General features: G+C 40.3%; 1 protein-coding gene across 6 annotated transcripts in view; it reads right to left on the bottom strand.

Moving 5' to 3' along the window:
* Ntrk2 (neurotrophic receptor tyrosine kinase 2) overlaps nucleotides 1–15,969 on the bottom strand; it is a 349,269-nt gene that overhangs the window by 213,618 nt on the left and 119,682 nt on the right. The gene's annotated exons all lie outside the window — the stretch shown is intronic.

Here is a 15,969-nt window from a genome sequence, read left to right as displayed (position 1 = left end):
TGAGCACTGTGCCAATATTGGCCTGTTAAAGTTCACCCCTCTGGGAGAGAGTCTGTTATTGCACCATTTTTCCTGGTAAGGAAACTGAGGTTCAGAGAGTTAAGTGGCTTCCCCCAAGGTCCTACAACTACAGTGTGATGAAGTTCTGATTCCAGTCCAGTAACTCTAATTCCCTAGTGTCCCAGCTCTGTCATAGCACAGGAAGGAGACAAGCAGAGGACAAGCTCTCTCCAAACTTTCCTATGAAAGACCAGTAGAAGCAGCGAAGGCTCTCATATATACAATTCTCTGTGTAATTTGCATGCATCTTTATCAGATTCCCAAGTGACAAAATAGATGGCATCGTCCTAGAAACCCCCAAGACATTTTCAAGCTCAGCTTTGGAAGACTCCTCTAAACCCAGTCCTCCAGACTCTGGATCTTCCTCAACATGGTGTCTGGTCTGCCAAATGCTGGTGTCATCTGCCACAGGAGCTGTAATTACCACCACCAATCTGTATCATCATTTACAACAATACTCAAAGATTCTACAAAGCTTAATTTCCACAGCATTCCTCTCTCCTGCCCTTCCAAGTCTCAGGGAAAAAACAAAAAACAAACAAACAAACAAAAAAATACCTCAGTAAGGATGCCAAGATCGCTTAGAGGTTTAGTCACCTACAAAGCCCTGAAAGTTTAAAAAGTACTCAATGGCACTACTGATCATTTTTCTTCCTATCTGTCTCTCTTGTCTCTTTCTAAAAGTTTTGCCTCAAGGCAAACTAGCAGAGCTAGTTCAAGAGTGTATGATTGCAATAGGACAAGCATGCCAAATTGACAAACCAAACTCCTTAGTAACTCCTTCAGGTCTTAAGAGGGTGGGTCTAAAATTCCTTCCCACTGGAACAATAGGATTAAGGTAAGGAAGACAAGATTGCCAATAAAAACAGGAGAAACTCAGTGATACAAATAGAAGACATTATCCCAAAATAAAAAAAGATGTGTTGATTCAACATACTAGTTCCCCTGCACACTCAATTTGGAAGGACATTTGATTTTTCATAAAATGACAGAATGGATTAAGCTGCTAGTGCAAAACCTTATTTCCAATGGGTTTATGGCACAGGGACTCCAAGAGTTTTACTGACACCACAGTGTTTGCAGTGGGATCCAGGCCACAATTCCTTTGCCACTTTTCTGCCCCAAGTGCCTCCAGGCTCCTCGATGATCACAATTAGGAAAGAGTATAATTTTCTAGATGCTAGCTCTATTGGACTGCCATTTATTCAGACTGCAATTGCATTTGCCCTTTTTAAAATAAAGTCAAGTGCCCCTTCCCAGCCTTTTATGCTTGCCTTTTATGATGCATCCTTCCCAAAGAAACACAACTCAGCTTCACCCTATGAAATAAAAATGAGCAAAGCCACCATAAAAAACACACAGGATACTGTCCTTGAGAGGAAAAGCCAGTCTGTTACAGTTAAGAGCAATGTGCAGGGTCTGTATTCAGATAGCCATGTCTGCCATCCCTTACCTCTGGGAAGGCAAGTCTTTTTTGATACCCTTAATCTTCACATAGTGTTGATAGACTAATGAGACTCCACCACCTATTGAAAAATCAGTTTGATTTAAAGAGTTGATCCTTTTATAAGGAAACATATCCAACATTTCATATTTCTTAAAGATTAATAGTACAATTCAGAGTCCCATTTTACCTATCAGGATGTCAAGACTTTTATTTTCTCATGTTTTTCAAAACTCAAGAAAGGGACAAGATGATATAAAACAATAGATAATTATTTTCTCCCAGTGAGGGGGGAAAGTTTTTAGACCACAACAAATGGCTGAACATCTTGTGGGTTTAGCAGCCAAACGAGCTGTCTAGCTTATGAGCCCGAAATATAGATATTTTGACAATGTGACATTCTGAAGTATTTGCAGCATTCCTATGGTGCATGGTGGTTATCCGGAGATCAGCTCCTTTATTAAAAACAACTTTGGAGGAACTTTGTCACTGCCCTGTACACTAGTTGGGTCAAACAGGAACCAGGGTAGAGCAAGTGCTCTCTGAGAAATGAGATGTAAAGTTGAAAACTGAGAAAGGAAATGAACGGATGCGTCCTAAAACTCCAAATCTATTTGCTGATTTAGGTTTTGCTCATTGGCCTCTTCAAAGCGAAGGACTGGAGAGGGGCATTTGAAGGTCACTGAAGTGCTCTGCTTTTTTCTACCACTGGCTCACAATCTATTTAGATTTATTTACATTCAAACGTGCACACATTTTTCTCCTATTACTCAGAAGCAATCAGCCATAAAATGGCAAGAATCTGCAGTACATTTAAATTAACAGCAATTTATCTGGAGCAAAAAGGAAAACTGCTGAGTCCAAAGGGAAGCAAAGGGAACGGAAGAAAGATACAGCTGCGATCCACAAAAGCAAATCTTATCACATTTGTCATTTGAAGAGTTCAAGCAGAAAACTTCCAACTTGGGCATCTGCGTGGTATGATGCCACTTTGGAGACTGTGTGGTGGCTGGGGTGCCTGCCGGGTAGCAGCTTACCTTCACTGGAAGGCAAAACAGATGCTTCCAGAGCTTTGTGGGAAAATGCTTACTAGATAAAGGTAAGTAATAAACTCTTGTGTCCTTACAACATTAGGTGCCTAGAAAATAGTAGGTTCAAAAGTTTTCTCTCAGAAAGTCAGATTTGAACCAGGTATGGTTGTGCTTTATTTCAGCAGCTGAGTTTAAACATCAATAGCCCTAATGTGACATTTGTGGAGCATTTAGAATGTGTTGGTTTTGGCTACAACTATGCCTTCTTATTATAGATTTTTCTACTTTATAGGTGACTCAGTCAACCCATGATGAACTTGTTCAAGGTCACCCAAGAATGAGTGAAAGAGCTGAGATCTCAACTCAGAGGTTGGGAATTTGCAGCCCACCTTTTACAAAGACATCTTATACCTGTCACAAAAATCTCCCAAGATATAAGTATATAACCTGGGTGTTCACCTGTCTGCCCCACACACCCTGTGTGGTACTTTCTTCCCTTCACTCAGTGCAAAAGTGGCTTAACCATCCCTCAAATACAGCATCTGCTTCCAAAAATTTGTCCATACACCAGGTATTCTCCTGAGACTTCCTTCAACCAAGCAAGCTCTCCTTCTAGATGCCATGACCATTCTTAAGGTCCAGAACAAAACTCACCCACTGCAAGCATTTAATTCTCCCTCCTCTTAACTTCTATGGCATTCACTTCTACTCATGTGGCTTTCTTTTAGACCTTCTTAAAACTTGTATTTATTTTCTTTTGACTTGCTTGCATCCCAGACCACAACCTACAGGAAGGCAGAGAAAGCACACGTAGACACACCTTCTGTGCCCAGCACTGCCTCACACACATACCAGAGGATGAATTCATTTTGAGTTTTGCCATACTAATGGCTAAATTCTGAGTTTTATTGAAAAGTTTTAGTGCACTCAGCAAGAGAGCGGACATGGAGGAGAAAGGAGGATTCAACACAAGATAGGACCTACTGGTCCATGTGGGGATGGACCTCCTGGAACATTTTAGCCTGAGGAAAACATGCTAGATTTGTTTTATTCTAATTCTCACACTGATCAAAATTTCAGTGGGTGTAGGAATGGGACAAAGGAAACCATTGTCCATTTATTAGTAGATGAAAAACTAAAAAGTACATGGCTGAGGATGGTCAGCAAGACTTTCAAAGGAAAAGTTCTGGTTTGACTTTGGAAAATGAAATTTAGTTATGAGCTGAAAGTTAAAGTAGGAAACACAAAGTTCTTGGCAAAGCCATAATGTGTAAGAACAGCCAAAGTTATTGCACAACTCAAATTCAATGATTTTAAGGAAGATGTGCTCCAGTCAGCAGGGCCTGATGACAGGTGTCCAAGCACTCAGTAAAACTTCACAAAGGATTGGCAGCATGTCCAAAGACAAATATCACCTCCCTGATCAGTGGAATCACCTAAAAATGCTTTAAGTGGAGGAGAAAAAGGTAAGTGAAGTTTGTGATCTGAGGGACATTCATGCACAAAAGGCTTCACAAACAACACACCAAGACACACAAATCAATCCACTGTTTGGCAATGTCTGTCTAGCCTTCTAGTTTACTTTGATAAGCATGTGCAATTGTCCCTGATAATCAAGAGAGGCTGGTTCCAGGATCCCCTGGGGATACCAAGGTCTTCTAATGCTCAAGTCCCTTATATGATATGGCATAGTATTTGCATATCACCTCCTATATATGTTCAATCATCTCATGTTACTTACAATACCTAATGCAAATTAAATGCCTTGTAAATAGTTTTTAGACCATATTGTTTAGGAAATAAGGCCAGAAACTGTCTGCCCATGTTCAGTGTGGTTAAATCCACAGATGCAGAACCCACAGATACGGACAACTAACTATACCTACTTGCTGCTGCCACCATAGGTTTTTTTTTTTTTTTTTTAACCAAAATACTCTGGACAGTGGTTTTTCACAGCATATGAAATCAGAGTTCTAGACCCTACAGAGTAACCCTACTACTCAATCAATTTATAACTATGTAAAATCCACAAGAACCTCAAACAGACACAAAACAAGTTGCTTGGCTCTGCCCAAGTGTGGCTAGAACTATGGCCACCAACCAAAATGGATGTGGGAACAAATTTCAAAACAAGTAAATACTATTCAAAACATGCAAATAAATAAGAGGGAGAGAGAGGGAAAGGGAGAGAGAAAGAGAAAGAGAGGGGGAGGGAGAGAGAGGGAGAGAGAAAGAGAGAGAGGTGTACAAAGGACAGGTGTACAAAGGAGTTGCTATTGATGCACTTCAAGAAACCTCAAGCATGAAAAGAGATGACCACAATTATTGAAGCATGGAAAGAGAAACAACGAGGCTCAAAAATAGGAATAAATATTCAAATTTAAACTGATCCCAGAAGGAAGGTAAAAATAGAATATGTCATGCAACATTTTTTTTTTATTAGGGACCCCAAGGAATGCCTCAAAAATCAAGTTTGAAGACCTTTAACATTTAGGATTCTTGCTAAAAATGCAACAACCAGGAGGTCTTTGTGTGGACAGTGTCCCTGCCAATTGGCACAAAGAGCCCTGAAGTCAGATCCAATTAAGCAGCAAGGAAAGGGACAAATTAAGTACTCCACCTTGAACAGGGGAAGATAGATACCTCATAAATTCCATCTCTAATTAAGTGAGCTAAGTTGAAAGATGATGAAACCTCAGCTGATCACCAACTAGTCCAGAAAGTAAAACCAAAGATAGGTAGGATTGGTAATTCCCACGCACTGACTATGGTAAACATGAATTATTTAAATCTGACTAAGAAGAGCAGAGGATAAAGAGCCAGGCCTTTTTTCTCTTAGCAGGGACATCACAGAGGGTAGGCTGCCATCCTATGATTGAGAGTTGACGGGTAAAACTGTCCGAGTCCCTATACTGAGGACTGAACTCAGTTTTATCAAGCAGACTGGTTCACGTGGTGACTCTGGGCCCTACCTTAGTCTCTTTCTCACCATGTGTTGCTGCCACATGCCCCCCATCACTTGCTTAGCCCCCACAAGCGAGGACATTGTCCACCCACTGCCCAAGGTCCCAGACAAAGTTGGAGCTGCAGGTCTGCTTCCATGAGTGGGACAGGCATGTTCCAGGAACATGGAGGAGGCTTAGAGAGCACCCAGCTGACAGTCTTTGAAAATTCTTCTCTAGCCACAGTCTTTTATCCAGAGAAGTGGATATGCTCAAACTCAGAGACAGAATATTACAAGGAAAGAAAGAGGGTCTTTAATGAAACATGCCCATGATAATTACCTTTCCACTGCTGTGAAAAAGGAAAACCTGAGAAAATCAACTTGAAGATGGAAAGATTTATTTTGGCTCACAGTTTCAGAGGTCGCAGTCCACCACCAGTTGACTGTGTTGTTTCTGTGCTGTCATGAGACAGCATCACGGCAGGGAGGGTACAATGAAGGAAAACTGCTTATCCCATGGCAGCCTAAAAGCAGAGGGGCTGGGGATGGAGTTCAGGGATAGAGCACATGCCTAGTATGTGTGAGGCCCTGGGTTCATATTCTAGCACCACAAATTTTTTTTTTAGAAAGTAGACATGATTTCTAAGAAAGAAAGGGAGTATTGGGGATCAGATATAGTCCCTGAGGACATACCCACAAGGATCATCTCCCTTAAATTAGGTCCTACCTCCTACCATTTCCAACATCTCCCAATAGAATTCAATTATGAACCCATCAATGGATTAACCCACTGATTAGGTTAAAAGCCTGCATGATCCAATCACTTCCCCAAAGCCCCACCTCTGAACACTGTTGCTTTGGGGACCAAGGCTTCAACACATCAGCCTTTGCGGGACACATCATATCCAAACCATAATAATGCCCTTTTTTATTTTTCTGGTGCCTTTTCCCACATCAAACACTAGCAGGAACCCCATCATCTCAGCCAATACCTAGCTAGGACAAGAATTGAAATATGGCTCTCCTCCAGAGCATTTGAGATGAGAACATAGCATTTAAGAGGGTTGCCATGGACTCATTTGACCCTCCATTCATATTCAAAGCAGGTTGGTTGAAATAATGATCACCCTGCTTCTTGTCAGTCTACTGGGCATGACTCGACACTTGTCCATAAAAAGAAACTGAAAGTCCCAGATGGGAATCTGAGGAAGCAAATCAAACTTTATTCCCAATTATTATTCCTTATTCTAGTGAGGTTTAGAAAGTCAGACCCCTGAATTGGGCACCAGTCTAAGTGTGCCCATTCATTCCTGTCACCAGGAATAGGATCCGTGCTCTGAAAGTGTTTCTGCATCAGATGCAACTCTCAGGATTCTAACACCAGCCAGTTGCTATGCATGCTCCATATGCATAGCAGGTTACCCACTTCAAAAAGCCTCATTAAACAGAGAACTTACTCTACCCAAAAGCACACTCTCAACAGGGAACTTGAAAAGTACAAAGATAATCCCAAGGTCACAGCCTTATATACATTCAGACTGAGGCAGCCAGTAGAAATCGCATCTTGACTTAAATTAACCCGCAGTTTCAGAAGCCTCCGTCTCAGTGACCTTTTTATATGTTCAAAGAGCTCATTTTGGAAGGAGCCCCCTCTGCTATGCCATCATGGTCTTTAACAACACTCAACCATCTCATAGCACGTGGATGTGTGCCAATCTTGGTGGTTTCACACTGCAACACCCCCTTCTGAAAGCTGGGGAAATTCTTTCTGCTCCTTGATTCTTTCATAAATCTATGGTTCAGGTGCAATTTATATGTGGAGAAAAATCCGTATTTTAAAGAGCATGCATTTTTATATGCACACAAAATTTCACAATTTATCTTCCTTTCTAAAAGAAATATGGATGGCAGCTATGACACACCAAATATAAGAGCTTAGTTTAGAATTATGTAAATCACACCAAAAATCAACTAGACCCAAGACATTGGAAACACAATGCATTTTAGATTTTATTTTATTTCTTAATGAAAGTGTAATGTATCCAAAACATCTGACATTCTTTTCAGGAAAGTTTTCTGAGACTTACAGGAAGTTGTTTGGTAAGTTAAACTTATTAAAAGGGAAAGGCTGGGGCTGGGGAAATAGCTCAGTTGGTAGAGTGCTTGTCTTGCAAGCACAAGGCCCTGGGTTCGATTCCCAGTATCACAAAAAAAAAAAAAAAAAAAAGGAAAGGCTGTTTACCTTGTAAGGATATGAACATTCTCTTTAAAACAGAAATCACCATTTACATAAAGTACTAGATGCTTTGAAAGATGTGATAGACAAATGTACTGCCTTATGTGAAAGCAGCAAAAATTTTGAAATGTCACAGAGATGAAAGGACAGTGCCTAACTACATGTGTGTAGCAGGAATGACCGGATTATAAATTGGTATTTCTTTCACTCTTCACAATTACGGCAATTTGCCATCCATCACTTAACTCTGTAAGAGCCTAGAGCTTCATTTACAGTTACTATTAGAATTAGAATTGTAGTTACCCTGTGTTTATCTTCCTTGGTTTTTGGGTGTTAAGCATTCCTTTCCACAGTGATTCCTAAAAGATTCTGGTGTTTGGTGTCTGTTTAGATAGCAAGAAGAAGCCTAAAGCCAGACAGACCTGAGTTTGGATCCTACCTTTTCCTTTCAGCTACAAAACATCAGCAGAGTAAGGGAACCACTCTGAACCTTAACTATTCAATTCTAGAAAAGAGATTAAAAAAAAAACTAATATGTTTTGGTGATTGGAACTAATATGAGTACTTACTATTCATGCCATATACAAGTTCCTCAACACCAGGTGGTTGCTAGCTTTATAATTATTAATATTTGAAAAATAAACAGGACTTAAAAATTCCAAAGTACCTTATTAATTTTTAAAAATGCAATTGGAACAGCTCCTTTGGTTAAATACAAATCTATGTTTTACCAACTATGTATGATTTATAAAGAAATGCTTACAATGATAAATTGCTAGCACAGAAGTTACACATAACCTTGCTCCACTGGCCTTGAGTTTTTGAGGACTCTGCTATAAACATGCAACATGATTTTAAACCAATTAGAGGATGCATTCTTAAAGCTCAATGGTTTGGAAGAGTCCTTCATAGATGTTTGCCCTGTTTCTGTCAGGTGTAACCAAGTAACCAAGAGTCTTTCTCTTTTGTTTGCCTGGGCTGCCCAAATCTCAGTCTTTCTCTCCCTGTCTCTCTGTCTCTCTGTCTCTCTTCCCCCATCCCACATCCCATATTTCTCTCTCTTTTTTCTTGTGTGGACCCCCCTCTCACTTCCTCTATATTTTTCTTGTGGACTGGAAGTACTGGGGTGTACACTGATCTCACTACCTGAATTTACTAAGTAGAATTTGAATACAATATGGTTTTCTTTAAAAACCTATTTTAGTCATACTTTATTTATTGGAAGTCATCCTCCAACTTGTTTTGTGGTTTTGTTTGTTTTTGTTTGTATTCCATTATAAGAGAATCAGGGACAAAAGAATATCTAATGTAAATTCCAGTCAGAAACAAAGATACACCTCTTCTGAAAATAATAGTAAATAATGTAAAGAGAAATAAGATGATTTATGAAAATCTGGTGTCTGCATACCTTTGCAAGTATATATAAGTCATATTTTACACACTTCCTTGGGGAAGTAGGAATTCATTTGCTTATTTGCAAAGTGTAAAGAAGGTCAGTGCTTCCATTTTGTGGATGAAAACAAAGAGAGAAGGGGGAAATCTGTTTGACTAAAGGACATATTTCACTCCTTAATCACACAGTAATAAACCATGTCCCACGTGAGGAGAGGACACCAAAATTACTTTCACTATTATCTCACATAATTCAGCTTAGCATTTTGGACAAAAGTTAATTACTGAGCTTCCTATATAAAGCAAGGACCTCTGTTGACCCACCAAGAAACAAATGCTTAAAGAACCAAGGGCAAGGAACTTTAAAGTAGCTGAGTGCTTCCTACACAAACCACCCAGGTATTCCTACAAGAATAACTGTGCCTTAGTGCTCTGCAGCTTTCCGCTCTCAGTCATGAACAGGAAACTCTAACCCAGGACACTCAGCAACCACTATAAATGATTCCTTCCAAATGCATTTTAAATCATAGGCCTAAATAGGTTCTTTGTCATGAGCATAAAGTAAAAAGTCACAAAAGGGAACATTGCTCAAAATTTCCAACTTCACCCTTTTGGGAAAGGGTGACCCAAACTGAGAATCCCTGTAATCACTGCCAAGGACAGCTGTGCAGAGCCACAGCTGGCAGATCTCAGGGTGGTCACAAAACCTCTTTCTCCAGTCTCAGTTGGTAAGATGGTTTTCTATGCCAAAATGGTGGCCACTGGCTGAGATATTACTCCTGCATTTGAATGCTGGCAAGTGCCAGGGATTTCACACCCATGATGGAAAATGTCCAAGAACCATTCCAGGCTTCATTCCCAATTCCAGCACCACAAAGGAATATTCTGCAAAAGGATTTCGCCTTTATCCCCAGTTAAAGGACTCTACAGTTAAACAACTGGGAAATAGACATAGATGATAATTATGACACCATATCTTAAGAGATTTTCCACTTCTACATGTCCTGGATACCTGGACTAGCTTCCCAAAGCTGAGGAGAGAGCCTCTAGGAATCTCCCCCTCAGACTCTCCTCCATGATAGCACACATTTCTGCCTATCTAGCATCTTCCGGCAGCAGCTAAATGAACCAAACCCTAACTAAATTTAACTGGTTAATTGCACCTAAATTACAGTCACAAAGCCCCTTCAGAAGATTCAGTCAATTTCTTGAGGGAGAAAGTAAGTGTTTAACTATATAATTATAAACTTAATTAACATAAAATAAATTAATTAGGGACTTACACTGGTAATGAACACCATGGTTTAGCTGCTTATTGCTGTATTTTCCAGGAAAGCTAACCCTTGAGAAGAAGGCTAACTCGTTCTAGAAGCCTAATTTCATCTCACCTCTCCCACCCAACAACTGAACTGTTAAATTCCTTATTCTCCACAACCTGGCATAGAATACCAATTCCTCTATGCCTGGGGTCATTCTCATAGCAAGGAACTATAGAATCAAAATGTCTCCTCATACTGGACATCTAAGATTCCATGGAATTCAAGTGGAAATGATTAATGTACTAATGACTAAGGGGAAGAAATCACTATTTTAAACCATCATGGCTACAATAGTTCCTAGCTGGCAGTTTGCTAAAATAACAGATGATTATCTAAAGCAACAGTTTCCATTTCCCAGAATATAATGACAAAAACTCACCTAGCGCTGAAAGAACCATCTGCCACAGATTGTTCCACATCGGTTGCTTGCTTGTTTGTTTTTTTAAATCTCAGAAAGAATTAGAAAATGGTATTGGCAAAGAAGAGGAACTTCACAAAGATGACCCAGTTTCTGACCTGTATTGCCACAAGGACCATCCTAAAAAGAGTTTTTTATTGGACTTAGGAGAAGAGGAGATGGAGAAGATGAGCCTCCTGAAACAATTGCTATGTCACAGAGTAGGATTTTGGTAAATGAAAGAAGTCATGTTCTAATTTTCAAAAACGTCCTTAGCTTCTAGGAATGACAACTTACACCCCTCACATTTGTTTACCCCCTTAACTGCTGTAAAGATGGAGAATAACTGCTAGACAAAAATGCCATCCACTGAGAGGTAGAAGGATGAGTGTTTGAAAGGAGCACTACCCTGGTTTCAATGCACACCCCAAAGTTCATGTGTCCTGGAAACTTAATCCCTAAATTCATATGCTGATGAGGCCACTGGAGATAGTTAGAACTAAAGGAGGTCATGATGGTAAAAAACTCATGATGGCATTAGTGTCTTCATAAGAAGACAGACCCAAGCTACTATGCTCATGTGATGCCCTCCACCAGAATATGATGCAGCATGAAGGCCTTTTTCAGGTAACAGCACCTTGTTCTTGGACTTCCCATCTTCCAGAACCATGAGCTAAATAAACTTCTGTCCTTCATAAATTATCTAGTGTCGGGTATTTTGTTACAGCAACAGGAAATAGACTATGAGACAGGCTCTGAAGTTAGAAAGTACAATGACTGTGTAGTCATGAGCAAGGTTTCCTCATCTGTTAAATGGAGCTAATAATAGTACTAAATTTGGACCTACTGTGCAGATCAATTATGTTAATAAAAATACAAATCATTGAAGTGTGAATGGCACACAGTGCTTAATAAATATTAGGCATTTCCATTATCTGCAGACTCTAGTCTTGGCTTTTGTCCCCAAAATAGCTAATGTTTTAGGTTCATAAAGTGCTGGAAATAATTAATGATACAGATATACTTTGAGTACCCTGGTCAATATGTGCACCAAATGAAAAAGACAATTCAGGGTTAAGATTGTGTATAAAAAGAATCATGAATCAGAAAGCTTTTGTAAAGTATGGAAACTTAGCAACCCTATAGTCCATTCTTTCCAGCCAGTTGCAGAAGATAAGTTTCTGAGACCATGGGTAACTTGCTCAAGGGCACAGGGTCAGCAATTCTGGGCCCCTGCAGTTATGGTACTTCCAGATTCAGTGCTGGAATTGATGTGAACATAAGAACATTTATCAGAAACACTTTGGTTGTTGTTTGTTTTCAGTACTAGGAATTAAACCCAAGGGCGCTCTACCACTGAGCTATATCCCTATCTCTTTTTATTTTTATTTTGAAACCAGGTCTTGCTAAAATGCTGAGTCTGGTCTCAAATTTGTGATCCTCCTGCCTCAGCGTCCTCAAACTTGAGATCCTCCTGGATCTGCCTCCTGAGTAACAGATTCCAGGTGTGAGCTGGCACTTTTGCTTGTAAGAGCATTTATCATATGGCAGGTTGAGCTGAAAACAGAAGTGAGCCAGTTGTCTTGATACAGACATAAACACCTTGTTAGAGTCTGAATGTTTGGGTCCCTTGAAATTTCTATACTGAAGTCTAATCTCCATTGTGTTGGCATTTTAAGGCGTAGTCTTTGAGGAATAGGATTAGTGCCCTTATTAAAGAGGCTTGAGGGAACCCATTCATCTCTTCTATAACCTGAAGTCATGAGAAGTTACCATCTGTGAACCAGGCAGTCAGCCCTCACCAATACTGAATCTGTCACTACTTGACAGACTTCCCAGTTTCCAGAACTGGGACAAGTAGATTTCTGCCATTTAGAAGCCACACAATTGATGGTATTTTTTTATAACAGCATAAACAGATTAAGACAGCTCCTATCCACAAGTCCTGAACACAGTATTGCTAAGGTATTCACATATTTTATCTTCAGATGAAAAGATTTTTTTTAGCAAGGTGCAATGGAGTACATTTTTAATCCCAGAGATTCAGGATGCTGAGGCAGGAGGATTGCAAGCTTGAGGTCAGTCTCAGCAACTTAGCAAGACCTTGTCTCAAAAATTAAAAGGATTGGAGATACAGCTCAGTGATAGAGTGCTCCAGGTTCAATCTTCAGCACCATAAAAAAGAAAAAGAAGTACCTAAACATTAAGTTATTTCCCCCATGGAAGGGAAGAGGAATTCAGTCACCATGTCCAGCTCTTATGGAATCACCTCTGATTGGTTATGCCAGTATCAGGACTTTTCCTTTAAGGACAAAATAGTAAATAATTTCCAACCCTGAAGTCCATTCAGTCTCTATCACAGCTACTTACTGCTATCTTAGCATGAAGGCAGATACAGATAATATATAAGGAACTGGCTGGCATGTTCTAAGAAAACTCACATATATAAAAAAGTGGATGGCAGACTGGATTTGGTCACAGGCTTATAATTTGTCAACCTTTGAGGACTGCACCCACATGCCTGGTATCTCTCCTTTACCTTTTCCCACCTTAAGCTCCCCGTTTAAATGAGCTTTGGTGCTATTTAAACTTACTTATGAGAACATAATCAATGTGCAGTAGAATCTAATTTATTCCTTACTAAAAGTAAAATCAGTGTGAATTTATGAAAGCACTAAGTTATGAAATACATTTAAAGAAATGAAGTTTTATTATTTTCATATACATAAAAGAATCAAAATTAAGCCAATAAAACATTTCTAGCATGTTTTGGCAAGTAGGGGGTAATCCAGTCTTACCCAAAAGAAAAGAAGAACTTAAAATTACAAAATTCATCAGTTGTTTTCATGAAATTTCTTCTTAAGTGCTTAAAAGTTTGTTCCCTAAGACACCGTAATAGGATTCCTACCACTACATCTTATTTCTACAATTAATTGATTTAGAAATTCTTTTGTTCATAGAAGATGCTCAAATATACCAACAAACCTCACTAAATTAATGATCTGAATCAGTAGAAATTTTTGAACTTGCAGACAAGCTAAACATATTGTACTCATATGACATCATAAAGTAATACCATCTTTTCAAATAGCTATATTTGCTTTCTAAGAACTTTTATCTGACCTTGGCAGACATTGTAGGTTAGTTATTTACAAACCCCTTCTCCTTGCCTTCCTCTACCCTTGAGGATGAATAGCCAAGATACTTGATTTCTCAGCATCCCTTGACATTAAGAATTGGCATTGGCATAATTCTGACTGAGATATAGCTAGAAATCCAGAGGCAAAGGCCCTCTCTTCTTAAATGAAAACGGAAAGGTCCATTGTCCTTCTTCTCTAGGGGGAATGTAGAGTTGATGTCTGGAGTCAAGGTAGCCTTCTTGAGACCACTAGGTCACAGAAATGGGCAGGAAGACTGCTTGCTCCAATAGCAGAAAGGAAAGGTGGAAAGCATACAGTGCCCTTGATGATATCAATAAGCCCCCCTAATATCCTTGAATCACTGTGTGAAAAAAAATCTGTTTATATGGTTGTTTTCGTTTTTGTTGAGGTTAATGTAAGCCTAAGAGACATGATTCACAGAGCTTTGGGCTTATTTCTCTGACTGAGAGGGGGTGGGGGGAAGATAAAGGTTGACTATGAACTAAAGAAACAGTTACTAGTTAAGAAAAGCAATGGTTTTAAGTGATATTGTGGTGGCACCCATGTGGCACCTGGAACTCTGATTGGCCCATTTTACACTGATATGTACTTGGATGGGGAGTCAAGGCAAAAATGCCCTAAGGAAAGACAACCAGATTGTAGTCCCAGAGAGCCATGGAGAGCAGTCAAATCTGTCCCCCCCACCCCCCGGAAAGGTCACAGAAGTAGGCAAGAGAGTTGCAAGAGCAAGGAGACAGAGAAACTTTGGGGATCCAGAAGAAGGGTGCAGAGTAGAGAAAAGACACTTTGTTAGCATTTAACTCAGAGTTAGACACTGAGGCGGGGCACCATGGCAGAACCAAGGGAGGAACAACAGAATTCTCTTGACAGCTGAGAAGCTGAGAGATGGGGAGACTAGTGGCTACTTTCTGTCAAGATTTCTGGGAAGCAGTGGCCTACATAAGTCCCCTCTCCTCCCTGCCAGTGACAAAAGTAAGGTCATGCCATGCTCAACTTGTGCCCACATGCCCGAGGACCTCACCAGACCCTCTGGGTATGCCAGGTGCCCAGAGTGGCAAGCAAGAATGCTCATAAGTGCCTGTGTGTGCAAGAAGGGCACAGAAGTGGGCAAGACTGTCCCTGGGCAGGAAGACAAGTGTTGGGACAAGAGATCATGTGGACCTGATGCCTGGGGTCATGGCAGGCCTATCGACGTCATCATTGGAGGCACCCAGCATAGAGACCAACACCAAGCCCAGGCAGGCAGCATGATGAGCTCCATTTCAGCAGATGCCAGGGAAGCACTGCCAACTGGCTGGCCCTTCAGTCCCCGCCCCTCAGGGAGGGCACATCTCTGACCTTGCCTGTGCTTCTAATCTCGGCACAATCCCAGTTTTGACTGAGTTTATGCAGAAATGACTACATTATGCACTCTTCCATGGGCAGAGTTGGAATCTCAAGACAGAAATTAAGTTCAGAGGGAGGAAAATAAATACCACAACTGTTTCCAAATCCTGAACTAGAGAGGAGTTTTAATATCTTTCCCAATCACAGATTTTATGAGATTGTGCTCCTGTCTACATTCTGTGCTCCTGTAAACATTAGCTCATTTCAAGTGCATTTTATCCCCACTTTGGAGATGAGAAAACTGCTGAGACGATAAGTAATGGACCCAATCTCAGTCAACTAGAATCCAGCTATGTCTAACTCCAAAGAGAACTGCATTATAGTGGGGGTGTTTTTTTGTTTTTGTTTCTATTTTTGCTGTGCTAATTTGTTAACTCACCTGAATTGCCTTTTGAACTTGTTTACTTTCTCTTTCTTTCCCTCCTTCTCTCCCTTCCCTCCCTCTCCCTTTCTCCTGCTCTCTCTCTCTCTCGCTCTCTCTCTCTCTCTCTCTCTCTCTCTCTCTCCCCCAAGAAGAAAAAATAAAAAGCAGCCGTCTTAGTCCTCCCATTCACATAAGCACATGGACCAATGGCAATAGACATGGATGCTCCTATGTT

This window comes from Sciurus carolinensis, chromosome 14, assembly GCF_902686445.1.
Source record: "Sciurus carolinensis chromosome 14, mSciCar1.2, whole genome shotgun sequence".
Classification (NCBI taxonomy): domain Eukaryota; kingdom Metazoa; phylum Chordata; class Mammalia; order Rodentia; family Sciuridae; genus Sciurus; species Sciurus carolinensis.
This window is presented reverse-complemented; position numbering and strand designations above follow the sequence as displayed.